Here is a 13467-nt window from a genome sequence, read left to right as displayed (position 1 = left end):
AACCTTCCCATGTGTACTGGCGTACGTCTGAGAGTACCTCTTCAGCAACGACGAGTACTTTGAGTTAACGGCATGGCAGGCAGATCCCACTGGTCCGCGGTTCGCACGATTTGTGCCTCCTTCTCCTGGTGCGCTTCCTCCTAAAACGGGTGTGGTAGGCGGCGCAGATCATCGACATTGCACATGAATTTTGCAAGCTTATGTTGCAACTGATATTAGTAGGCCCCAAGTGTGATAGCCCACCGCTGCATGCGTGCCGCGGCCATAACCGGCGTTTGTCTGTCCGCTCATAGGAGACAATGGCTGGTGGTCAGTTATCAGTGTGAACTGCTTGACCAGCAGATATTCTCGGAATTTCGGGACACCGTAGACAAGAGCTAATGCCTCACGCTTGACCTGTGAGTAATTCTTTTCTGCGGCACTGAGCATCCGAGCTCGGAATTCTAAGGGGCTTATACTGTCCTCCAATTCGATGGAATATGGCCAGTCTCTCGACGTAGGGTGGCGCGTCAGTCTAAAAAATAGCTCTCTTGCAGAGTCGAAGCCAGTCAGCACAGGAGCGAAAAAGAAAACGGAGCGGAAAGAAAATCATTCTCAGGCCCTTCGCACGACCATTTCGATTTCTTTTCCGGAAGTCGGTATAAAGGGTTGAAAAGCGCTGACAGATTAGGTGAAAATTTGTTATAAAAACTAACATGGCCAAAAAGTACCGCAGCTCCGTAACGTTTCCAGGAGTCGCAGCAAGTTGTTGTCTGACGCGTGCAGCCCTGCCGTGTCAATTCTGTGTCCTAGATGCGTAAAGGATGCCTCACCTAGTCGGCACTTGTCCGCCCGGAGCTTGATTACGCATTCCATGAAACGGTGCAGAACTGCTTGCAGATTCGTATTCAACTTATCCTTTGAATCTGCTATTAGGACATCAACTAAGTACGCTTGAACCCCTGGAACACCTTGCAGAAAATGATCAACCATTCTTTGAAAAATTGCAGGTGTGGACGCAAGTCCGAATGGCAGTCGATTATAGCAGAAGAGGCCCTTGTGGATGTTTACAACAGCTAATTTACGCGAATCTTCGTCTAGAAGAATTTGGTTGTAGGCATCGAGTAAATCCTAGACGAACTGATGTCCACCGCGAAGTGTAGCAAAAATTTCGTCTACTAAGGATAGGGGATAGCTTTCCATTGCACAGACTGGGTTCACTGTTACCTTAAGATCTCCACAGATGCGAACTGTCCTATCGCTTTTCAAAACGGGAACCACCGAGGTGGCCCATTCTGCTTAGGCAACAGGCAAAATGATGCCTACGTCCACGAGTTGGTCTAATTCGGTGGAGACCTTGTCTATCAGAGTGAATGGAACGTTTTATGCCTTACAGAACGTTTATATGCAGCCGTGCGGGTGACCCCTTGATGAGTCCCACGCCTTCAGTGGAAAGGTCAGCGTACGGGTCCACCACGGCTGCAGCTCCTTGCCTCCCCAGCTTCCGCTTCACTTCGGCTGACTGCGACGTGATATGCAGAAGCGGCGCCCATTGTATATCAAATTTTCGCAATAAATTACGGCCGCACAGGCTTGAGCCTTCACAGTTAACACTACGAGATTGCACTCAACTGTCGCAGACTTATAGGAACCTTCCATTTGCACAACGCCAAGAACTGGTAGCTCGCCAAGTTAACATGAAAGGGTTAACGCAGCTTCAGAAATTGGTGGCCACTTATGACGATGGGCTTCGTATATTGCTTTGGCCACCACGCAGGCAGGCCCGAAGCGGTGTCGATTATCCTCTTCAGTGGAATTCCATTCCCCGTGACAAATTTCTGTATGGGCGGAACCAGATGTGCATTACTTTTTTACTGACCATATTTGCAATACATTGCGGCCGCTGTCTTCCATTTTCGCTGAACATTCGCTTATCACCAAGGTTCGCTGAGCGGGAACTGTTCGACAGCATACTCGCGCCAAGTGAACTTGTCGCTCGCTTTTAGAACACCGGCGCCTTCACAGCGAGCACGCAATGGCTTGATGTCCCTGTCAGTCACAACAGCTACGTTGTTACAATAACATGCTCGGCTCATTCCTTAATATTGCGGGTTCCCCTTTCCGCTGAATGTTGAGCCCACTGGTGGTATCACCTAGCCTCTCCATATGTTTCGAATCGAGCTCTGCGCTTTCTGCTGCGAGAGCACGTGCTTTGGTGCCCGAAAGAGTCAAGTCCTTCTCCGCTAGTAGCTGTTTCTGCAAGTTTGTCAACTGCACTCCACAAACGATGCGATCCCTCAGGATTCGCTCCAGCATCGAAGAGAAGTTGCAGTTATAGGCTATCCTACAAATCTCGACGATAAACGTCCGCATAGACTCCTTGTTGGCTTCGTTGAAAGAACTTGAAACTTTTAGATATCTCGTTGTGGTGGCGGATCATAGTGATCATTCAAGGTTGAAACGTCTTCTTCATAGTTTAGCGAGCTCTCTTTTCTAAGTGCTACTCTACTGCAAAGAAGATCCACGGTCCTAGAGCCTAACGCCGCCACTAACAAGGCCCTCTTCTTGGCGTCGCCTGCAAGTTCGTTTGCTTCACAGTAAGCGTCGGCTTTTACGAGATACGCGGGCCACTTATATGTGTCCTCTATAAAATCCGGAAGCTTGAGGACCATGGCCACCGCTGAGCCCATGGGTGTCTTCGTGTCATGGCTGGTGGACGGACCGCGGTTGCGTATCCGTGGGAGTTCTCGTCGCCATTGTTACGATGGTTGACGGGCGGAGGCAACGCCCCTCCCGTAGAGAGCGAGACAGTCGTACCGGCCGAAGAACGCCGGGTTCATTGACGCCGGTAATATAAAGAAAAGGCAAGGAGAGAGGGAAGGTGTGATAGAAAGACTGCGCACATGCGCACCAGAAGGAATAGCTTGCTTGTAAAGTTCATGGGTTACCGCATTCCCGCATTATTTCCTGCACTTTAAGAGCACAAATACACGGGTGACTGCGCGTTTCCAAAACAACTTGACCTCAGCCAAACTGATAGTACGCTACATGCACAGAGGTAGCACACAAAGGCTGTCAGCCAAAACATGCTAGTAGAATGCCTCCTAGCACTCGAGTGCATGGGTTCAAAGCCCGTTTTCATCCATTCACGTGGCACAATTTTCAAGTTCTTGGTTTTTGAGCTCATCGGTATTATCTTTTGCGCGTTCTGCCGGCGCAAGCAACGCACTCCAGTGTTAGCACTCTTGGCAATCGCTCATCGCCCCTTCGGCAATCGTGAGAACCGAAAAAAGGCATATATTCAGGAGCCATAGAAAGCGTCACAAACTTGTCTCGCTAAGATTCAGTGCACGCCAAACTAATTGTCACCACGGCCAGCTTGCCTTTCTTTCTGCGTCACAATACTAGGCGCGGCAACAGTGCCTCAAAACTAGGTCAAGATGTAACGAATTGCAATTATTTTAGGGTTCAGAGAATGTGTCACGACCATGTCTCATTAAAACTCTGAGCACGTGAAACTAACTGCGGCGCACAGTCGAGTTGCTTTTCGCTAACTGCGTCAGAACGCCAGGTGCGGCCACTGTGCTTGAAAAGTACCTGGACAAGTCGCGAAATTAGTTAAAATAATGTTGTGGGTCAGAGAAAGCGCCAAAACATGTCCCGGAAAGGTTCAGTAGATGCGAAACTGCGTCACACTGCCGAATTGCTTTTCGCTAACTCCGTCACACAGCCGGGTGTGGGCGAGCGTGCCCAAAAACTACCCAAATAAATTTTTAATATTGTTGGGGCTTATAGGAAGCGTCGCAAAGGTCTCCCAATACGAGTCATTACATCAAGTACGCCAGGACGGCTGTGCTGTTTTTTGCTAACTGCTTCACAAGTCTCGATTCCGTGCCGTAGAAACCAAAACTGCTTGAAATGCGTCGCAGACATTCAAACATTATTTCTCACCTTGCCGTAGTTCAAACGTGCAGTGGTCTTCTGTCGCAGTGCAAAAGGAACGCAAGAATACGCCGGGAGTCCAACAAGCACACTACATTCAAAAGAAACGGGTCGCCAAAAGGGCGACCTTCACATGTGCAACCGGCCTCGCTGGCTTCGGTGGTCCGTCTGGCGCATGACGCATTCATCGGTCGCCCATAGAGAAAGAAATTTCAACAAGAGCGGACACTCCCATAGAGCCCAGCGGCCGAATTGACTGTAGCACACCAAGCGGATGTTGTTGACTTCTTCCGGTTTCGGTTTTGGGCGCGCGCGTTTTGAACACCAGTAGGTGCACGCCGCGCCGGCTCCGCTGCTCGGCACGGCATTCATTTTTTTTTTTCGCTTCTGCTGAACCTCGCGTGGCCTTGGCGTGGAATCGTTTCATTATTAAGTAGAAATGATTGCGATCGACCTTTACAAGACTACGCCGAATCTGTAAGGTGCGATTTCATAAAGAAAACGAAAGACGTCTTCTGAAATGATGAAATGTTTATTTTGCTCTATATAAATGCCCGTTTCGGGTTTCTTCTGCATTCATCCAAAGTTGTGGCATCAGGTAAGCAGCAGTCGCCGTACGATGCTCCATCGGATGCCATCAGCTGAAAGAAAGTAAATTACAAACATGTATCATTTCGGTATATTGACCTAACAGGAGTATTTCGTGTAGAGGCGAAAGGTGCGTGCGTGGTGAATGAGCGGCATTACAGATAAATTCACATTTACCTACATTTCGCAGCAAATACTCCTCCCAAACAATGCCATAAAATCTAACATCCGATTTTCAAGCACCCCTCCTTTCCCTGGCACTATTTCCTGCACTTTAGGTGCACAAATACACGAGTGACTGCGCGTTTCAAAAACAACGTGGCCTCAGTCGACACGATGGTACGCCAAGTACACAAAAATGGCTAGAACACAGGCTCAGCCAGACCAGGTTACACGCTCGCAGAATGCCTTCTAATCGCACTCAAGTCAGACTCATGGTTGCAAAGCCTGTTTTCAATCGCTCAGAATACATAAATGTCCTGTTCTTGAGCTCCTCCGTGTTATCTTTTACGCGTCCTGCCGGCGCATGCAACACTCCCATGTTATCTCGGCAATCGCTCGTCGCGTCGTTAAATCTAACATTCTAAAAAATCTAACATCCGATTTTCAAGCACCCCTCCTTTCCCGGGCACTATTTCCTGCACTTTAGGTGCACAAATACGCGGGTGACTGCGCATTTCAAAAACAACGTGGCCTCAGTCGACACGATGGTGCGCCAAGTACACAAAAATGGCTAGAACACAGGCTCAGCCAGACCAGGTTACACGCTCGCAGAATGCCTTCTAATCACACTCAAGTCAGACTCATGGGTGCAAAGCCTGTTTTCAATCGCTCAGAATACATAAATGTCCTGATCTTGAGCTCCTCCGTGTTATCTTTTACGCGTCCTGCCGGCGCATGCAACACTCCCATGTTATCTCGGCAATCGCTCGTCGCGTTTTCGAGAAGCGTGAGTACCGAAATAAGGTATATGTTGTTGCAGGGCTATAAAATGCGTCACAAACTTGTCCCACTAAAATTCAATACACGCAAAACTAACTATGGCCGGCTTGCTTTTTCCTAACAGCTTCGCAACCCCAGGCGCGGCGAGCAATCCTCAACATATCCCAAAAAGTTACCAAATAAATTACAATACTTTTTCGGGTCAGAGAATGCGTCACGAACTTCTACCAGTAAGATTCAGTACACGCGATACTAAATGCGGCACACAGCCGAGCTGGTTTTCGCTAACTGCGTCAATAAGCCGGGCGCGGCAACCGTGCTTCTAAACTACCCCACATATAACGACGTTAGTTACAATATTGTTGGGGGCCACAGAATGCGCGAAAACTTGTCTGTCTTAGGCGCTACGACGTAGTACACGCATGTAGTATTAGAACGACAGAAAGCTGAGCTAGTTGGTAAGGATTCATTATGCAAACTAGAAGTGAGGCGTGCAGACAGGACACAAGAGTAGAGAAGTGGACAACACGAACGCCGCGTTCGTGTTGCCCCTCGCGTTCGTGTTGTCCACTTCTCTACTCTTGTGTCCTGTCTGCACGCCTCACTTCTAGTTCGCATGTAGTACACGCGCAAATGCGTCACAAGGCCGAGCCGGTTTTCGCTTACTGTGTCAATAAGGCGGGCGCGGCAAGCGTGCCAAAAAACTACCGAAATAAGTTGTAGTAATGTTGGCGCTCATAGAAAGCGTCGCAAACATCTCCCAGGACGAGGCATTAACTCCAATTAACTGCGCCAGGACGGCGGAGCTGTTTTTCGCTAACTGCGCCACTCGAACTAAGCCTAAATGTGCTTAAAATGCGCCGCACACTGTCAAACACAATTGCTCACCTTGCCGTAGTCCAGTAGTGCAGTGGTGCCGTGTCGAAATGCAGACGATACGCAAGAGAAGCATAGAAAACGCCGGGAGCCCATAAAATGGGCTATATCCAAAACAGATGGGTCGCCGAGCACACAAGCTTCGCACGTGCGACCGGCCTCGCTCACTCCTGCCGCTTGTCTGGCACATGACGTATGCACGTACGTCTGGCGCGTCTGGCGTGCCGCTAGCTTGTTGCTAGGCGACGCAACAAAAAGATGCAAAGTATCAGTTCATATACACGCAAAACTTTTTCACTTTTAGTGGGAAGGAATAAAAAAAATTAAACGTTGTCGGGAAGTTTATTGCACATTCTTTTTTTCTGAAGCTCGCGTCAACTAACGGATGGTGTTGAAACTAGGCGTGACACGTTTCCTGTTGCCAGTTTTTGAAGAGTGTCCCCTCTTCAATTTCTTTCTCTATGGGTCGCCCCTGGCAGGCCTGGCGTGCCGTTACCTTTTTGCTAGGTAGCAAAAAAAAAAAAATAGGTCGCAAACTAAAAGTTCATTTGTACGCAAAATGTTTCAGTTTTAGCGGGAAATAAAAAAAAATAAAACGCTGTACGTTCATCTCACATTCTTTTTTTTGCAATGCTCACATCAAATAACGGATGGGATTAACACTTGCCATGACCTGTTTCCTGTTGCGAGTTTTCGCTGAGCGTCCCCTGTGGTTGAATTTCCTTCTCTATGGTGCTCAGCGTGTTCGACGGTGGCACAGGGAAATGAAGCGCCGTCGTCCCTGATAAGCGATAGGTTCGACGGACGATTCAGCGCGCTGCAACACGATAGCACTCGTGCACAATCACATACTTTTATTTCGTACTTCACGAGCTCTATTTATACGCCGGAAAAAAAATCACAACATGTATAGGCGCGGCCACTATTAGAAGTAACACGGAGCGGGTGTCTGCGTACGGCGCCTCGACACGCTCCGCCCTCGCTGCACCCCAGTGGCCATGCTTCGCGGAGCGCTACGAAGGGCGCCACGCGAAGTATTGCCGGGCGCCACGGGAAGTATCGGGCGCCACGCGAAGTAATCACTTAGCTGGGCGTCGTCTGCTACGCTTCCTCCCACTTCGCCGTGAAACCTAGATTGCACGCATGCTTTGGAGTGCACAAATCCTGCAGCAGTAGTGCGTCAACAGGCAGTATTCCAAATCAGTTAGCAAAGCACGCACGCATGCTATACGCCTAAAATTTCAACTGCGTCTTTTACTTATAAACGGTCCCTTTTGTCAAAGAGAGTCGGTTTCAGAATTCGGACGCTAAGGAAGTAAAACCACGCGACAAACAAGGCCCATTTATATATCAATGCATCAGATTTTTTATATGGCAAATACGATTAAGCCCAGACAACCGCTCCAAATGAAGCTTAGACGAAGGTCTCCTTCCTTTCTGAGAGAACCGAGGCAGAAATTCCCTGAGACCAGCAGTGGTCACCTTAAGAAGCGGGCAATGCAGGGGGGCTATTTCGCAACTCCACCTAGTGGACTGTCCACTTCGGCCTGACGTCATCAGATGTGCGTTCTGTTGTATGTCTTGTTGGTAGTTGCTGTCTTGGTGCATTCGCTGACACTAGTGTTGGAACTGAAGCGCAAAATGACAGCGTCTACGCTTACAGTGAATAGTTGACGCACGATCGTCGGCCACTGAGCGTCGGTAATCCCTGTAAAGCAGCGGTGGCAGTATGTCGTGTTGATGGTTGCTGTCTCGGAGAGTTCTCCCGTAGTACTGCTGAAATCGTTGTCAATGGACGCGCACCAGACGATGTATGCCTGGTCGTCACGACTGCGACGCATCGAGAGAACTTGCAACTCGAATCGCCTCTAGTACCACACCGACAACTGTATCGTCTGCTGCGTCGAAGAAATATGACATTCAACGGTAAGTCGCGGCATTGAACAGACGGCAGTGATGTTGACTACGCATATTATTCTTTATGCAGGCCCACAAGTTCATGAAGAGTGTAATGCAAAGCGTTTATTCATGATGCTGAATAAAAGAGTCCAGTGGCGGTCTGTACGTTCTCCTGAATATTTTCTACCCCTCTGCAGTCAAGCTTCCAGACAACAGTGTTTGTCCATCACAGGGCCAAGGCACCACGGGACGTTGGCCCTCACATATACCATCGGCAACGGCAAATTATAATCAACTTTATGGAACGAAATTCCCGCTTAGTTAAATCATCAGGAGATCTGGACCCAAAATTCACAGCTCAAAGAAAAAAGGAAATGCGGGAGGAGCTCGCCAATTCGCTAAACGATGCCGGCCCTCCCACAAAGCCCGTGGTGCAGTGGCGTTGCTGGTGGAATATATTTCTAAGTCGGGCCAGGGCGGACGCAGGAACCTCTCCGCCGACACGAAGTAAGTAAACCAGGCATGCATGCGTTACGGTAACGTCTGTTTCGAGTGTTTACGCAAACCAGATTGCAGGTCTACCGGTGGTGGACTTCTTGGGCGCGCCAAGGGGCGAGTGCTCGCCCTACTCGGCCCTGCGAGCACCGTACCGGCGCGGCCTGCGCCCTTCGTGAGCAGCCACTGCGAAGTGAAAATCTCCCTTGTATATTTGTATTCCTTTAGAAAAGCCAGGATTGGCAGTTAGAAACCTTCACCTGTCCTGTTGCCTTGTTTAACTAAGCAGTAAGGAAGGGCATAATGAGATTTTGTAAATAAAACTAGTAGGCAATAAACAATGCTGGAGCACAAGTTTCCATTACAAATAAAGGCCTTGGAGGCAAGCTGTACCTAAATAGAGCAAAGCCTACTGCATTGCACAATATGCTTCACCTTTTGTAACTATTGTGACCAGTGTCTGCATCTCTTAAGCTTAACAATTTGTTTTTCTTAAATGCAGAGCGACTCCCAGCAACCACACACCTCAACTGTGACTGAGGTGTCACAGCCAGGCGACACCTCAGTCTCTGCAGCCTCAGCACCTCAGCAGCAACCACCATCTGCGGGCACCGGCGTTACGGGAAGAAGGTGTACTGCCAGCCGTAAGTGTGTGGTGTATGAACGTACTTGCGACCTCACGCCAAAAATGTGTGCATTGAATTTCAACATAGCTGTAATAGTGATATAGAAGTTCCTTGTACTGGTCACCACAGATGAAGGGCACCTTGCAGTACTTTATGCATGTGAGACAAACATGTCAAGTGAAGAAAGGAAACCACACAGAGAAGGTATACTCAAGAGAGGTACTACAACCAACCGATTTTATTGCTGCTTGGTCAGTACCAGTGTACACACAGAGACACAGCAAGGCAAAAAAGAAAGTAAGCACAAAAACCCTGAGCATGTGTTGGTGGGCTAGTTCGTTAGGCATGATTACAAAGGCGGCGCCGAATGAAACCACACACGAAGAAGGGGGACGTGCTGTCTCGTGTCCCCCTTCTTCGTGTGTTGTTTTATTCGGCGCCGTCTTTGTAAACGAATACCCTGTAGATCACCAAATAAGTTAACGTGGCATTTGCTTGTTGCGTGCACATCTTGACATTTATTTTTCTAGCTAGGAACCTATACCTCATGACACAATTAAATTACGCAAAGGTTCTATGTGTACTGTGTGTGCACAGTATATGTGTACTGGTTAGTGGTATGTCAAAAAATTTCAGTAACCTTCATAGCGGTGTTATGATGAAGAGACTACGCAAAACCTATTTTTTTTTAAATTCGGGACACGATAGATTGAATGTAATGCCCTGAAATAAAAAGATGCAATCGTTACAAAAATGAGAAATGAAGACACACTTTTCACCTGTGTATAATGTTGCTTGTCCCCGTCTCCCACGGTGTTATCGCACATTACTTACCGACATGGCCAATTATACACGCTTTATAGCAAGTGTTTAAATGTGAAAGGCACGTAAAGTTTATTTGTCCACGTGGCGTATTGGTTAATAGGAAAACTGAAGGCATACAAGGAGCACTTGTTCGGACAGCACTGTAACCTAGTGGAGCTGCTCATGAACGCTATACACACAGACACCGAAACAGCACTGAGGAAAAGGTGTATCAGCAAGGCATGCCATACATTTTCTGCACGTATATTTGCTATTGCTTTCCTGAAGCAGTAAGATGTGCACCTACTTGTAACGATGCATATGTGGTACGTCGTTATGCTGCAATATCAGAATTTAACACCATGGCAGTGATTTTATAACCCATTCTTTTTCTTTTTGGGGATCAACTTTATGGAACAGGACATGTAGTAACGCACCACTGTAAACTCGTTGACCACTAGATGCTTGGTAAAGGTCCAAGCATTCGCATTGAAAAGGCAGTTATGCTTGGAAATTACACCTGGAGCCACACGTGCTTTTTTCATTTCATGTAATTTCCTTACAGACCGCAGAGTAGGAATATTACATAAATGGCAATAACATTTGAACAATAGAAGCCTGCTCATATGTGAACTTGCGGTGCGAGGAGCCCAAGTGGATGTAAAATGCAATCGGGTGAGGCGTCTGAGTAATGCATGTAAGAGTCTTGGCCATTATTGGGTATGTTATATGCTATGCGTGTGCTTGAGGCAACCTCATGTTTCACCTACTCTTAGCTGTGCAGCAGATTCTTTAGCTTTCAGCTTTAATTGGATCGGTGAAGAGTCGAACAAACTGAACGCATACTTCATGGATACTCTGTTATTGAATGTTAACGCTACGTATGTTGTACATAATAAGTGCAAATGGATGTTGTATGGTTCAGGCAGTTTGGATATTTAGTAATGAGGCAATACATGAATAAAGAATTTGTCCAGAAAGGTTTTTAACTCTGAGCAGAACAAAGGCCACTGTGAAAAATTGCTTCGAATGTATGTAGTATTATTGGTGGGCAGACAAACCTAACGCATGGGAGATGCCCGCAAAAGGTAAGAAAAATTGAATGAAGGCAACAACTACAGCACACTGTGAATGTACACCTGCATACTATGTATTCGTTCAATGTTTGAAAAAATATTGCACACTTTCAGTCATGCATGTGCGATTACCTAGTGGCTTGCTAACAAAGCTCGCCTATGCATGAAGCTAGGAGTGTATTCTAGGGGGCCAATGTCACTTCTGTTAACTGGCAGGGCTTCATATGGAAAAGTAATTTTGGACAACTTGCACAAATCTGAAGTGAAATTGTCAAGACTGAAATGCAACAAATGTAATTATGCAAATGCCATGTCACACAACACATACATACAGTCCAGCCAAATGAACTCTTTGCATGACATCATGTAATGTGGTTGCTGGCTGAGCACTCGTGAATGGCTGTTTCTCTCTACGAAGGGTACGGAAAAGAAAGATTAAAAAAGAACGAGAAACTTCCTATGTACCTGAACAGCGCATGCTATTATCGACTGCCGGGGAATAGGATTTTGTGGGAAGTCGGTATATTACAAGAAAGGTTAAATGCACAATGCAAACACTGCACTCCACATAAAAGAAACGATGAGCTGCATAAGTTGTGTGGCTGTAAAGGAACTGTAATTTCCATTTTAACACGCTTCTACAACGATTCCAAGGTTTATGCTCCTCATGTGAGACCATGAAGAATTCCTGTTTCAGGTATGAAATGTATGCACAGTCAAGTACAACATGAAACCTGGTGCAGATGAATACTTGTATTACGTTTTGCTAATGCTGCCATAATTGCACTGCTCTTCCTTAAACAGCATAGTTACATTTTTTTAGTCGCGCAGCTTAGAAGCTAGTGTGCTTCCGAAATTATGCAGGGGCTCCCTAGAGCTACATCAGGAGGCCACCTGCTGCAGCAGGCTGTGGGGGACACGGCGAAAAAGGTCACCCTCGCAGCTGCACGGAACGAGCTAGCCGAAACATTATTGGAGGAGTCCCGCAAGGTGAGATGGCAGTGCTGATAGAGTGTGTACGTGTAATTCAACTCGAGCGAATGAATTTTTTGCCGCGGCAGAGTGCAGATGTGTAGTTGGTGAATAGAAATGAAAACAGGGAAAAAGTTCCTACAATTTAGCATGTTAAGCAAACTAGCAATTCTCACAATTCACACTAGTAACTCAAATGCAGAGACACAAGGAATGTATGTTACGAATGTATGAATCTTCATTATGTACGTAACATTTGACGTGAGAAGTATTGACTATTGTCTAGGGGATTCTGGAACGTGTTGCGCTTTTCTAGACGGTATGAACATAACTTAATGTGCAAAACAAAGTTGCGCATCACATGCAAGTTTATGCCCAGAAAAGTGGATTGAAGTCTTGTAACAAGCAGCTTGTAGTGCTTAGGCAGCCGCAATACCTTTTGTCACATGTAGTGCTGTTCAATACATTGTTATTCATGTACGCATAGCTAGCATAAAACGTACTGATTTCTGCAATACAAAGTGATGAACCCTTTCATTGTTGTTTTCCTTTCGAGCATGAAACACCCCTAGCGGTTTTTCTTTCTCAGATATTGCAAACAAAATGCCAGTTTCTTTTTGTTTGTGCAGAAAGAAAAAAATATGATGCCACCTACAATGACAAATGCTCCCTTTCTCTGGTCCTCAAATCACTGTCACACAAAAGCAATGTCAAAGAAACGCAGAAACACATCAGTACGTCGACGGCACTGAAAGGGTTCAGGTGATAGCTTATCAGGACCTCACGGCCTCGAGTACGAGTTTTATACACACTTCTGTAATCACTTGAAAAGCACAGTGATGCAGCTACATGACATTTGCCAGACATATGGATAAGTGTAGCATATCGAAACAGGGCGATGTGTCTGTGAATTTGAGACACCTCATAATTTTCACCAACTCACCCCCCCCCATGACCCCCTTTGGCATGGCTGAGAACCTTTCGTTATGATAGCAATGTTGCACTTGCAACGGCCAAAATGAGAGATATTTTCTCCTGGTGTCAGGGGCCACATCATGCCTGTGACAACAGCAGTATTTCTAGTGGTTGTGCTTCCAAACCTTGAAGCGTTATTACTGGGACATTCATTTAGAAAACATACATACATTTGACAGAAAATACAAGATGCGCAAGTGGAACCATACAAAACTGTTTTAACTAGCTGTTAGTTACATACCAATGTGTGCGTAAGCAACCCTACATATCGCAATGTTGCTTTGAAATTGAGT

At 46.7% G+C, this 13467-nt stretch overlaps 1 long non-coding RNA gene across 1 annotated transcript; it reads right to left on the bottom strand.

Annotated features, from left to right (window-relative positions):
• Positions 1-4434: 4434 nt before the first annotated feature.
• On the bottom strand, positions 4435-6495 carry LOC135903248 (uncharacterized). The gene is made up of 2 exons (XR_010564763.1): positions 6340-6495; positions 4435-4562 (listed from the first exon to the last, which is right to left on the bottom strand). It is a non-coding gene; the product is annotated as an uncharacterized lncRNA (long non-coding RNA).
• Between the last annotated feature and the right edge of the window lie 6972 nt (positions 6496-13467).

This window comes from Dermacentor albipictus, chromosome 2 (genome assembly GCF_038994185.2).
Source record: "Dermacentor albipictus isolate Rhodes 1998 colony chromosome 2, USDA_Dalb.pri_finalv2, whole genome shotgun sequence".
Taxonomy (NCBI): Eukaryota; Metazoa; Arthropoda; class Arachnida; order Ixodida; family Ixodidae; genus Dermacentor; species Dermacentor albipictus.
The sequence above is the reverse complement of the archived record's forward strand: the minus strand, read 5'-3'. Positions and strand labels throughout refer to the sequence as shown.